Here is a 12618-nt window from a genome sequence, read left to right as displayed (position 1 = left end):
TAACTCTGTTTAAAAGCATAGTGAATAGCCTTATGTAAAGAGGCCTGACTGTGGCAGGTTTTCTGTCATGGTGCAGCCTGTGCACAATGTGTTTCCTTGGGTACTTCCTAAGTAATATGAGTTAAGGCTGGCCATTGCAAATTGCTTTTGAAGTACTGTCTAAAGACTTGAAAATAGATTGAGAAGCTGTTTTCAAGACCCGTTTGTATAACTTCTCTGTCAGAAAGGGGAGAGCACTTTACAAAAATCTGACCCTAAACCCAACAGCTCCTATTATTCTAGCTGCTGTGGCCTCTTCTGTCCTGCCTGGCATTACTGAGACCTGAGCTTTTTGTAAAAACTTTCTGGAGGTCGTTTGGCTCCTGTAGTTAATATTAAAGCTATAGTTACAGAAGACTCTAAGGTTGTTCTGCAATGTGGGGAAAAAAAAAAAAAAAAGAAAAAATTATCAATTAGTCCTAGAAAAACCAAGGAATCAAACAGCCTCTGCTCTTGATATACTGGCAGCTCATTAGATGGAAACAAATTATATAGGACTCATTATGGGTATGCTGATCACTTACAAAATGATCAGGAATCTAAATAAAATTGAACCATGAAATACCTTAGTTCAGGGAAGTTTTATGGCTGATACATGCACACTAGTGAGATCCTTTTTGAAAGACTGCGTGCAATACCTGTAGTCAAGGAAGATGACCTGAGAGCAGAAGAACAGGGGCTGAGAAGCTACTGTATTAGTAGAATGGAGAATCTGCTTATCAGAAGATGCAAGAAGAATTTGGTTAAACTGGCTTGCTAAAACTGGTTGAGAGGAGATACATGAAAGGTGAGTTTCTGAGAATGGCTAGAACTAATAAGATACGTTAAATGTGATCTGTTGTTTAGAAAACTGCTTCTTGTCTACTGGCCTTTTATTTAGAATAATACTTTCTAGGAAAACACGTTATGAAAAGGCGGTGTCCTCAGTAATCCCTCAAAGCCTATACCATTATATGCTTCCACCTGTGTACTTCTTGCTGTAGAGGGTGCTTCGTGGGGCCTAAGTGGAACAGTACTTTCTCTTTCTTAATACAGCACCTTTTTTCTTAATGCAGCACCAATCAAAACTTTTGGATCTCAGTAACAAAGGCTTAAGAATATTAACAGGGCTGAAATACAATTATGAAAGGAGAAACTGTCAGGAAGGTTTAAGACTTAAACAGGAGGCTGGGGCATAACTGCAGAAAAACTACGGGATTAGACAATTAAAGAAGGCAATTCATGAAGGTCAATAAAATAAGAGAATTTGAAAACAGTGTCATTGGGTATCAAGAAATTGCTGAAGCAGAGGTACTATCCAGCACAGCAAAATGGGGAGTACTGTATGACTTTTTTGAGGTTTAGAGTATTTAAGAATGGTCAGAGGGCATAAAATTAGATGTTGTGGCACTCAATGAGGTAATAAACTTTCAGGAAAATGGAGTAAGACCAGCTGAAACTTGACTGGTGATATTTGTGGTGAATGCTGAATAACTGAGAATGAGAAATTGAAAATACAGGATTTAATGTCTTGGAACGTTAACATGTGAAGTTAGATCTTCTAGCCAAAAAAGTTGTTGGAATCCCAAAAGACCTAGAGTTTACATCAATTAAATCTATTTTCTAGTACTATGGGGTTACTTACATGTGCAGAAACAAGAGAATTACAGAGAAATATTCTGATTGCTCGCCTACTCTGCTTCTGATTTAATGAAACAAAGTATAAAAAAAGAGATCTAATGAAAAAGGAAGGGCATCATAAATTTTGGCATCTAAAATCAAATGAAAAATGATCAGCTGATTAGTGATGTGCATTTTGTTCTTTTAATTTCTTCAGTAATGTGTGAATGTCACATTATATAGCACTTACAATGAATAAACCTGGCAATGAAATAAGTTAGGATGGATCTTTGTGTTCCTCCCCTGACTAGTGGACAACTTGTCTCATTAATCTGCGTAGCAGGGTTAAATTAAACAAGCAGCAAGATTTGTTGAGATTTATGGCTAAAAGACTTAGAGGTTCACTGAGAAAATCTTGTGCTGCTTTTTTCAGAGCACTGGAATAATTTTTAAGATTTGTAGAACAAATAATAAACTCTCATAACTTGTAATGACTGTACAAACTACTACAAACCCAAATACTGTGACAGAGAACGTGGGAATCATTTAAGGTGGTGGGATACATGTAGCCACAGGACAGTGGGGTACTCTTTTATTGGTGACTGCTGTTTAAGCAGCACTGAGGTAAAGCCAGAGATAAAAACGCGTAACTATTACCTAAAAAATTAAAACCTGTGAGAAAAATAATGGAAAATATTGAAAACAGACAAAACAGTAAATATAAGAGTAACACTGCCTTTATTATACATGCTTCTTGAATATCATAGATCCTAGGCACTCCAACAATAAAATACTGCTTCATTTTAGAAATAACTGAGTATGATTCTGATTCTAAATGAACTTTAGGAAACAGCTTTGTGTAGTACTTCCAAGGATTGTGGGGCACATTATTTAATCTCAATAGTGTCTCTGGCAACTACCCTGACAGAAAGGAAAACACCCTTTTGTAACCTCTGGGATGTTGTGATGAGATCATTAGGGTTAAGTGGCCTTATTCTACTGCTTTAGACCAGAATGATGTTAAAGAGAATTGAAAATAAATGGCCTCTGGGCTGTTAGTGTGTTGGAGACATTTATATCCTACAGAAAGCTCGTGGGCAGAAGCTGCTTCCTGCATTGACAGCAAAACTAAGGGCAAGAACTGATTTTTCATATCCAGGTCAAGGCTTGCATAGTTGACAAGTTTCATCAGGGCTGTAGGCTACAAAGATGCAGTATTTGGTCCCTCAGACCTCAACAAGAGTGTTCAGGATCTGGGTTTGGTGACACCAGACTTGACTCAAGTGCAAGTTGAGGGAGGGATTCAGAGTTTGCAAATTAAGTAACTGATACACAAAGTTTCTGGGAAGGAATAAAAGTAAAATTTTATAATTATGTTTTTCTCACTGTTCCTTTACAAGTTTAATTGTGCTTCTGGATTTCTCTTGCTCTCCTTTAAATCAATTAGATCTTTAAATGAAAGAGGAACAGGATTCAACAGTTGTTTTTGTTCAGTGCAAGTAGCTAGATATGGTGGCATAGAACCGAGTACCCAGACAGTAGGTTATGTCTTTGATTAAAATACTTGGTGAAAACACTTTTTTCTAATTGGATCAAGCTTTGCTGTCATTTCAAAACAATATGCCCTGCTGGATGCTAGGGTATTTTACAGACAATGAAAATGAGGAACAGAGAAGCAGTGACTTGCCCAAGGTCAGGCAGCAGAACAAGAACCATCTGTGTCTGTCCATAGCAGAAGTGCGTCCGTTATATCATGAACATACCGTGTCTTCTCTGCTAGAGAACAGTCTACAGACTGTATGAGGCAGTGTTGCCATTGTAATTTGCGTTTACAACCATACAAAAATTAAGCTCAATTTGAATGTTTTGGGATTTTTACTGCTTTTATTTCTTGCATGCAAATAAGTAAAATGTGCGTGAAGATAACAGAGGTTTGGAATAATTTCTGACACCTGACAGTCCCGCTGTATTTTGTGAACTTAAGGATGGAAGAGTCTCCTAGGTGCACTTTTGTGTCACTCTTACATCAGAATCTTCTGACAGAGAGGCTAGGAGTGTTTTCTTTTAAATTTAAGAAAGACGCAAAAAGGATATATTTGCCTTTTCATGTCTAGCACTTTTAGTTTTTAATATAGATTCATGTCCAAATGTATTTTTATCTAAGCTTTATTAGGCAGACATTGATAATCTTTTGTATTAATTTTCCATAAGGTTTTCCTTGTGTATGTGCTAGTTCAATGATGCATTTTCGTATGAAACACATGAAGCATTTTTAAGCAAAAATAAAAGCACAGAAAATCCAAATCAGTTCAATTACACTTGCAGATTAAAACAAACCTGTAATATATATCTATTGTATCGAAATGTTAACTCTATGTATTTTTGATCTGCTTTAAAAATGTAAATCTTGGATTTGATTAGATTAGCTCTGGAGTAATCTACACTGAATAAATCTGTCTTCCTTTCATGTGATTTGTCAGTGTTTATAGTAGGTTTGTACACAGCTTTCACCATTATTTTCTAGGCAATAAAAGCAGCCATGCAGAAAAGCCACCCATAAATGTCAAAAAACAGAGATATTTTGTTGCATTCCAAGGGCTTTGAAGGTCAAGTTCAATTCAGTTAGCTCACTCAGCGTGAGAGGAGTGTGATATGATGATAGAATGTGTGTTTGGGTAGGATATATATGTTACTGTCCCTCTACTATTCTATCAGGATAACAGATCAGTAAGAGATTAAACTTTATTGCTTGGAAGAATTTCTTTGGAAAACTATCAATGTTTATGATTTTCTCTAGCTCCTGTTGAGATGCTCTGCAGAAATAATGAATCCAAAGAATTTATAGCTTTTAGCACAATGGAGATTCGCTCCTGATTGTGGCTTTTGGGTGCTATTCCACTGCAGGTAGGTATACCATTCTGCTGTGTGTATTCACAAAATAGGTCTCAGATCATGGATTTTATTGTGAATGTGAAATTGTATTTTGCTTCCTTCTGATGAAAACTAGCTCACGTAAAATTATTTTTATAATTCCTAGAAGTAAGAAGTCAGCACAAAAGGTAAAGATTGTCCACTGTGGATTTATCAGAACAGCCAAGGAGTCTGTTCTGCAGTGTCCCACCAGGCCTTGCCACAAGCTCAGTGCTTTGTGGATGCCTTTTTTTTTCTTTTTTTTTTCTTTTTTTTTTTTAATAAAGAGAAGACATAATCAATAAAGCTCATAATTAAATTGAGGCCACTGTCTCGATCAGTGCTTGTATTGAATTTCAGTGCCCTGATTTAAGGAGCTCCCTCGTCAACTGAGGGATATGTCATCAACTTCTTGAGCAGGATGTGAGCAGTCATTATGTTCTCTAACTGTAATGCTGGATATTGCTTACTATCTGGGGAGTCTCCCTTGTGGCAACTTCTGATAACCTCTTGCTCATGTTATCTGAGGATGAATAATGAACAGACTCCTACATGTAGAAGGAATGCAATTGTACTCAACGGGCAAGAAATCTTGGTTAAGTTCCTGCTGGTTTGCGACATTTTCCTGTGATTGTACCAGTAGGAGTGAGTAAAGTGGAGTCAGATCATCCCAGTACTTGAAAGGAAAGTCTCTTTCAAAAATGTACAGGCCATTTGCCCCTCTGTGTGGATGTTGTGGTTTAAAGTAGCTGACCACTAAGCACCACACAGCCACTCGCTCACCCTCCCCTACCCTTGGGAAGTGGAGAAGAGAATTAAAGGGAAAAGAGAAGAGTTGTGGGTTGAGATAAGAACAATTTAATAATTGAAATAAAATTTAAAGTAATAATGATTAAAATTATATCAATATATGATAATATATAGCATTATCATAATATATACAAATGAGTGATGAACCTGCTGATCAATGCCCAACCCGTCCCCAGCTAGTGATCCCAAAGAAGAGAGATCCTGAAACCACAATTGTGGAAGAGCAAGAGCCCCAAATAATGATCTGAAGAGAGAGTGATCCAAAGAGAGAGCAAGCTAGCCCCCCAGCCAACCCTCATCTATATACTGAGTTTGATGGTGCATGATAGGGGAATATTCCACTGGCCAATTTAGGCCTCAATCCTAAAACTAAGCTCAAATCCTAAACTAGAAGTTGTGAGTTCTTTGCTCCAGTTATGCTCCCTCCCAGCTTGTGTGCATCTGCACGCTGGCAAAACATGGGAAGCTGAAAAGTCCTTGATTTCTTCAGCAAGAACTACAACCATCAGTATGTTATCAACATCCTTCTCGTACCAAATCCCATACTAGACCCGAAACACAACACTATTCTGTCTATTAAGAAAATTGACTCTATCCCAGCCAAAACCAGGACAGTCAGTACAGATGCTACATTGTTCAGTGCAGCCCTTCCTACAAATGAGTTTTAGGATGTAGGCCTGCTTGCTATTTTTCATTTGGATCATAACGTTGTTGAGTCTGCTGTTATGAGTGTACAGTGTTTAACACAGTTGATCTGTATCCTAGATGGAAAGCACTATGCTGTAGTGCTGTAATAATAGTATGATTGTTAATGTATACTATAAAAAGTGCCTTGCTGAGTTCAGCATACCATCATCCAGAAACAACCCCCTAAAAAACCCACCCCAGAAATTAATTCAATGTATATCCTACAGCTGGCATGTTGCTCTTGCACTGGAAAATGAACTCATTGGGTAGAATGAACCCTAGTGCAACCACCCTAACAAATACCACATCCTTCACATGCCTCTATTTGCTCAAAAGTTTGCTTCCCTGAAGGACTGTATGCTACAGAAGTAGCTTAACATCTACATCTAAATCTCGGCTTTGAAGATCTCTTCAGAGATGACACTGCCGTGCTGGTGTCTAGCTTCTTTATCAATCCTTTTTTTTATTATCCCTCCCACCCCATCCCCAAAGCCCATTTTTTCTAAGCTTCCAATAGGGAAAACAGCGTAAAGAAAAGAACAAAAATTAAAGAGGGGAAAGTGTGTTTTCCTCACTAAAAGTAGTTTGTTCCCAGCTATATGGCAGAAAATTTAAAATTCCTGTTATGAAATAGCTGGTCTCAGCCTAGACTTCTTTGTAATTAGGTCTTGCTATTTGTCAGCTATAAATGATTATGCCTGTTGAAACGTTACTCCATGTGCCAGAAGCAGACAATGCTCAGAGGCATTGAATAATATATTTTACTTTTCTGATGACATATGTGGCAACTATGTATGGAAGATGTAGGCTAGAGCAGGTTTATCCAACAAAAACAGGGAGATTTCTGCGTCTGATGAAGGGAAAGCACCTTGCCAAAACAATTTAGAGCCTGGTTTACTGGGTTTATGTAGAAGGCTGTCCATGGAGGCTGCTCTTGCCAACCCAGAACAACAAGGCTACAGCTGTGCTGGAGAGCCTCTTGATCAAATGCAAAAAAGAAGGAAAAAAAAAAAAAAAGAAAAAGAAAGAAGCTCCACAACTCAAGGAACAAAAGACCTCCTGCAGGCTGGCTGAAGAGCATCATCTCCTCTAAGAATAGCTCCTTTCTAATTCACAATGGTCCTCCTTTTTTGGGGGAAGACCAGTTTGAAAAAACTTTCTCTCTGCTCTCTGAATTTGGACCTTTGCCTGGTGGCTGTGACGGAGGTCTCTAACCCTCATATTCAGTACTTGTGTCTTCTTACGTTTCAGAGGAGAGCCAGCCGTTCTGCCAGACCTTGAAAGAGCCCATATGCCTCCTCACACCAAGCAGTGTTTGCATCCCTGCCGCTGGAACAAGACATTAATCTGCGTAGTGTTAGGGTGTGCTGGCTGTCTCAGGGTGCCCAACACAAGACTAAAATGAATAATGACCACCTGCTTCTGTTTTCCTTTTCATGCTTCTGAGTAGCAGGTGTGCTGCATACACTGTGGCAGAGACGGCACCCAGAGCAACTTTCCAAAAGTGCTGGCCTCCCAAAGAACAGTGTGGGATGAAGCTGGTGTGAAGGGCCAGAGCAAGAGTCCTGCCAAGTGACAGACTGGGCAGGATCTCTTTTGTCTTCCAGTGGTATCTGGCTTTTAGAAGGAAACTAAGGCATGGGGCCAATTTGTGTTAGCTTCGAGTCCAGTGTGGCAGTCAGGGATCTTTACAGAGAAAAATTCAATGGAGGAAGTTTGGGCTTGTCCAGATGGCAGTGAGCAATTACATTTCACTTGTGTGAATTTCTGGTTATGCAGTTCTTGCTCTGTAGCACAAACTTTCCCCTGCAGGTAGAAGTGAGCTGCAGGCAAGCAAAGGTTTCCAGCAAAAGGCGTTTTCTTCACAGATGTGCAGCCTAAGAATACTGAGAATATGGGATTGTTACAACATTTTATTTACTTTCCTTTCTTCTGCCTCTGGGCTGCTGTCATATGTTTAATTTTATTTGTTTGATTTTTTTTTTCTTATCTAGAAGTTAGTACTTCCGGCGGTTACATTCCAGTGTAGTGCTTGCTAAACACATAGGTGTGTGATTAACATCCATTCCTCCTGCTGCATACCAAACACACTGATGATTTTACTGCCAGGGGTAGAAATTGAATTTATCTTACTTTCACTTTAGAAGCCATCACATTCCCTTTCCTGTGAGTTTTTGAAACAAGGCATTGAGTATTTCTGGTATTTCGTATAAAATAACAAAGAGATGCAGTAGGCTTTTAATAACTACGTCTTTTTTCATATGTAGAGATCTGCAGACTAGAGATCTGCTGGTATTTTATTGTTTTCTAAGAATCTTTCTTGATGCATCTGTGGGGCTTTTTGCTGTTGCTTTTCTTCTGGTTTATGCATTTTTGAGTCTATTTCTGGTTGAAAGAATCAACTTTTTGAAAGGGATTTTTCGTGAAAATGCTGGCAGCTATAGAGTGTCTTTCAGAGTGCTTGTGAAAACTGCTCAATTAGGGATTCATTCTTATGATGTTGCTTATCGTGAATTTTTATATATTTCTATAGAGGAGAGAGAGAGAGGTCATCTATGTGAGGTGTGTCTGGCAGGGTAGGAGTTAATACTCACATATGGGTGGTTTTTTCTTTGAACTTTTTCTCGGCAGGTGAAAAATAGCTACAATCAGGTGGTACTTCAATAAGTAGTAACAACCAACTGCCAGGTTGAAAGATCACAAATTCTTGTACCAGCAGTTCTATTATAGGGAGGCGTGTGTCAGCTTGTGTGTGTGTCTGAAAGCTTGCCAAGCTATTGATAAGAAAAGCTGGGCAATAATCCAGAGTTAAAAAAAAAAAGAAAGCACCATTTGAGAGCTGTACTGCAGAGGCTTTTTTTCCTTTTTAATATAACTTTATTATGCAGAGACTATATTAGTATTTGTATAATTTGCATCTACAGCTACTGATGACATTCACCCTAGTAGTGAAGGACATCGATGAATCAGTAACAGCAGTTTTAGATTAACTATTCTTGATAGATCTTATAGAATGAAAAGTCGACAGCCTTATTTAAAGTGCGCTTCTCTGCCATGGGCATTTAAATAGGATAGATCTTTTAAGGTACTGGACAGCTTTTTTTTTTTTTTTAGAGTGTAAAATGAAGTAGCAGACTGGCAGAAGGCATGCCTTGCCCAGAAGTTGAGGTTGCCTTGGTGGTACTGTGACTTTGTGGTTTGTGAAGATTGAAGCTGTGCTAATGATGTGTTTGTGCCTTGTTGGGAACAGAGGCTGTTTGCATAGGGAGCTCTAGGCCAGAAATAGACTGCTGAAGGAAATACAAATTCAGCTTTGAGTAAGCAGGAAAGGAGTGAGAGAAACAATTGCTATAGGATATGGAGAACTTAAAGTGCTGGAAAGCCTAAAATCACTTTAAGGCATAAGAATATCTCCAGACAAAAATATCATAGAATGGCATAGGCTGGAAGGGACCTCAGAGATCACCTAATCCAACCTCCCTGTCACGGGCAGGGATGCCTCTCAACTAGACCAGGCTACTCAAGGCTCCATCCAACCTGGCCTTGAACACCTCCAGGGAGGGGCCGTCCACCACTTCTCTGGGCAATTTATTCCAAAGTCTTACCACCCTTGTACTGAAGAATTTCTTTCTGTGTTCTTTCTTATCAGGCTTTGAGTTGAGGGCAAGAGTGAATAGCAACACAGATTAATTCCTGAAATCTGACAACGCTTTGCAATTTGAAGGGCTCAGGATCACTGGCAGGTTCAAATGTAGTAACTTCTTATGCATGATAGCATATGGGAGACCTTCAAAATACTTCAGCAGTAACTCCTTGAACCTTTGAAGTTCTTCACCTTACATAATTTCTTATTGCTACCCAAATACGTGGGCTATTTCTGACGGGAATGGTGTATACAATAAAGTTATGCAGTTACCTGAAACTAAATGTCAGTAGCGATAACGCCGCTATATGTACGCGGTGAAGGCTTTTAATATGAGTGTTGCTGCTACATCAATTGTTTGGACAATACTGTGCTGACTCCTGATTTTGTTCATTGCACAGATCTTACCCCAGTAAGCTTGAGAGGTTTCTGCAGATTTTTGGCTTTAATGAAGGAGATGTTTGAATATGTTTTATTTGCTGTGAAAACACTATGTTGAGCTGTTACAAACCTAGATATACCACCATTTGTGTGGGACCACATTGTGAGTTATGGTGAAAACTGAATTATGTAACAAGTTTTCAATGAATAATAACAATAAAAGAGGTACAACGAGATACCTTGAGAGCTCTGCAGCTGACTTAGCTATAAAAAAAGGCCAGAGCTCCTGCAGAGGAGGCATGCAACAGGTAAGGTATCTTCTATTCATGCCTTCTTAAACATTATAAGCTATGAACACAGTCCTGATTCAGAGTATGTTCTTAGAAGAAATACTTTCCAGCCATACAGAAGGCTAAAAGTCATATGTTTCTTTCATTGTATTTCTTCTATCTGTTTTTGTGTATGCTGTATTTCTTGCCTTGGCTCTCCATCACTGACCTTTTTCTGCTCTTACTCCTCAGCTTCCTGGCTGTGTACACTCCAGTTTAGCAAAGGTGCCCTTTTTCCAGAAAAAAAAAAAAATTTCTTTAATCTTAATTTTACTGATTTTTGAACCCAAACCAGATCTTACTTGTGTTATAACCCCTTACCTGCTTTCTTCTCTTCTGAGAGAGAAACACTGACAGCCATCTCCTGTGGAGCCTTTGAACGTATTCAGGTTAACTTTCACCTCTGGAGGAGAAGAAAGAAAATCTTCAGCTACCGATTTTATGCAAATGTTGTTTGACACATGTCTGTTTCTAAAAGGGTCTTTGCCATATAGTCTTCTTCCCTCTTTGAAAACTTCTAGGACCCCTGCCTGAGTATCCCTCCAGCAGCCCTGTTAAAGGGAGGTTCAGGACAAAAGCAATAGCTGGCAGGCATATTTATTTCCAATACCAGTGAAATCAGTAAGGTATACTGAACTAGTATGCTGAAAGAATTTCATTTTATGCTCTGTTGTAAAAGAAAGCAATATTCGAAGAGGATGCTCAAGACTATAAAAGAGAAGATTAAATAAAACTATTCTTTACATATAGTGGTCTACAAAATGAAACAAATTCAGTAAGTGTTGCCATTATTGTTTTCAATTTGTATTATACTTGAGTAAAAAACCTGAAACCCTGCATCAGTCCTATAATAAAAGTAGTATAATGTGCAGAGATATTAAAAAAGTGATTGAGTTATTCAGTATGCTCATAAAGGTAGGTATTGTGAAACTAATACAATATAACTGCATATTGTGTCATCTAAGAGACTCAAAGCCCTCATGTAAGTCTTTACCTTTGATTTGTCCTTCCAAGTGCAGTGTTATCATGTATCCATGAAAATAACAGAAAAAATGAATACTGCAAAAAATAAATGTCTGAAAAAAGGTTTATTTTCAAACACTGTTTGGGGCATGGAACTTTACTGGTTCCAAGGGTTCTTTACTAGAGTCTTCCATAATATATTCAACTTTGTCACTTAGCAAATTCAGTCAGGCAGTTATAATAGAAACACCAAACTTGAGAAACAACATAGTTCTAGAATAAAAGTTTAGGAGTAGCTTCTGATGAGTTCTTTGTGATCTTAGGCAAGTTGCTTTCAGCCTCAGTTTATGCATCTGTGAAATGGTTTTTACTGTTAATGTCACTAAGATGAGGTTTTATTACTGCTTGTAAGGTGGTTAGATGGTCTTTACCATATAATACATTCTAAGTGGCAGGATGTTGCTCTTGGACTAAGAAGTAGAATAAGGATACTTAGTGCATACCTCAGTAAAATTTACAACTTATAAAATTCTCTTCTTATGCTGAAAATATTTCCTTTCTTCCTCCCTGCTAGACAACTGTATAGAACACAAAAAATGTTTGTCTTATTATTCTATCAGGCATTATTGAACTATAAAAAATGGTCCTGTCATCTCATACTTCTTAACAAATGATGAAAGAAAAATGACTAAAACTTGTTCTGAGTGTCAAGTTCTTCCCAAACTGAAGCTAACGAATCACCCTGGCACTGGTAAATAGCCAAAACAGATGATATGAAGGTTATAAATAGTGTTAGAGACTATGTTGCCAAATATATATATACACACACACCCATCCATGAAAGTACTGACGTTACTGTTTTATTTCCATGAAGTTTTTCTTGTAATCCTAGCCGGCATAGTAGTACAACACTCCTGTTTTTATGTCGATTCTTATTTTAACAATGTAAATATAAATTGAAGCCTTAGAGGTGTGAGTCATGCCTGCTGCTTATTTGATATACACACTAGGCAGAATGAGCCTGGTGTCTGAGAAAACTGAAACTGGGATTGTATTACTGTGGGGAATGAGTAAAAAGAGCCGAGAAGCAGCTGTTTAGTTTTAGTGTGTGCTTTCTGCCCAGCAGGGTCCCAGGTATTGCTCCACGTGTGTTCTGATCTGAAGTGTTTCCACTTTTATCTCTCTTATTTACTTATTTATTTTTTAAACCGTGAATGAGCAGCTACTTTGACTTAGTGTCATTAACAGATAGTAAAC

Source organism: Tauraco erythrolophus, chromosome 10, assembly GCF_009769465.1.
Source record: "Tauraco erythrolophus isolate bTauEry1 chromosome 10, bTauEry1.pri, whole genome shotgun sequence".
Classification (NCBI taxonomy): domain Eukaryota; kingdom Metazoa; phylum Chordata; class Aves; order Musophagiformes; family Musophagidae; genus Tauraco; species Tauraco erythrolophus.
The sequence above is the reverse complement of the archived record's forward strand: the minus strand, read 5'-3'. Positions refer to the sequence as shown.